Genomic DNA, 2,045 nt, shown 5'->3' on the forward strand with positions numbered 1-2,045 from the left:
CCCCAGCCATGTGAGGTGCTGTGTTTCAGCTCTGCTTTGCATTTTCTTCTCCACAAACAGCAGCCTACGGGGTCACGCCATTTTCATCCCGTGCTTGGGCTTTTGCATCACACCCAGTGTGTGTTTGCGCATGTATGTTTCATGGAACGGTGCGGGTTTTGTGGTTCTGATGTATTTGAGAGTGGGAGGAAAAAAGGCGAGGCTTCTGTGCGCCTGTGTGTGGGTGGAGGGGGCAGAGAGGGGGGAGTGCCCACGTGGTGGTTAGTACGAAAAGATGATGGATGACGGGGCAGGAGGGGAAGACTGCTTCTTAGCTCCAAATTGATATCCCAGCAAATGTTTTTGTCTGCTGTGAAAAATGGTGCCGCAACTCTCATCACTGCACCTCAGTCCTCCTCCTCCTCTTCTTCTTCCTCCTCCTTCTTTCGTTTCTCCTCGAGCTTCCCTCTCTCTGCAGTGAATTGTGCCCCGCAATCCATTTCCAACAGTCAAACCTTCACTCCCTGCTCCCCAGCACTCTGACAGCACCTGATCACTGCTCCATCCTCCTGGCTTTCTGCTCACATTGGATACCTGACTTTCATTTCCCGGTTGCCATAGAAACCTCCTCCGGATTATTGCTCCACACCACTCATCCTTTATCACATTCTTGGCCTCACCTCTCCTGGCACAGCATTTACAGAAAGCTACCTATTACAGTGGACTATCAGTTGCAGGCTGTTGGTGTAAGCGCTGGAGGAGGAAGGAATGAAAAAGGGAAAGTCCTCCAGGAAGAGGGAGGCCGACCCTCTAACTGAGTGGGATGATGCGGAAGTTTGGTTAAAGAAATGTAGAGTTTACATATATTTGTCAAATCGTTTATAAATTGGAGAACCAGCTGTTGAATGAAAACCAAATGTATTTGGACAAAGTGCATTTTCTGTGAAACTGCAGGGTGAATGCTGAGCGCTAAATAAATTTTAGCAGTAGCTAAAAGCTAAAGCTCTAAAACAGTTGCTAAAAGCTAAATTGAGCTAAATTGTTGCTAAACGCTAAACTGGGCAAAATCAACGCTGAGAGCTAAATGTAGCAAAACTATAGGTAAAAACTAAAATTTGCAAAGCTGTTTCTAAAAGCTAAAATTAGCAAGACAATAGCTAAAAGCTAAAAGTAGCATAAGAACACAAAAACAGAGCAAGCAGGCTGAAGTAGATTCCAGAGAACAATACCTTTTGAAGGAATATATGTATTTGTATGTAATAATCAATATATTGTTACAAAGAAAATGTTTGTAAAAAAAGTTTAAAAAATTCAAAAGTATAATTTTAAACACTAAAAGTCATAAAAAAACTATTCCAGACTGAGCTGAATGTTTCAGCATCTGAGTGATTAATGTGAGCACAAATTATGTTTAGGTAGTATGATTAAAGAAAAAAGTTAAAAATAAGTTAAAACAGGAAAAATAGATCGATCAATGAATCTCTACTGTATGCCAACATGAAAGGGATAATTTAGATAATTTGAAAAAGGGTCCTGTGGAAAGGTTATGAACAAATATTATCTGTTGTAGGCAGCTCTTTGAACAGCTCTTTCTGTCTGGATTTACAAACTCATAGCCAATTCAGAAAGGTTCATTGACAGCTGTGTAGTTTATTATTTTTAGGTATTATTCCTGCCACTGTTGCAAATTTCTGAATTTCTCTGAACAGTGAAAGTTCCCCAACAAATTACTAAAACAACACAGAACAAAATATATTCCAGCATAAAACACAGATTAATTGGGGCCTGCCAGCAGTGCATAGAGAGCAGTACAATGCATGCAGGCACCTCTTACTCTACACCTCGTGTCTCTTTATTATTGGGGCCTGCCAGCAGTGCATAGAGAGCAGTACAATGCCTTGCGAAGCAAGGCATTGTACTGCCTCATGCAATGCATGCAGGCACCTCTTACTCTACACCGAATAAGGTCTCTTTATTATATATTATTCTTCCGTTACCCTTAATGCAGCCCGAACCGGGCAAAGAACCCCCACAAATTTTATATCAGAACGACCGGCTCGGTCTCG

Source organism: Kryptolebias marmoratus, linkage group LG14 (genome assembly GCF_001649575.2).
Source record: "Kryptolebias marmoratus isolate JLee-2015 linkage group LG14, ASM164957v2, whole genome shotgun sequence".
NCBI lineage: Eukaryota > Metazoa > Chordata > Actinopteri > Cyprinodontiformes > Rivulidae > Kryptolebias > Kryptolebias marmoratus.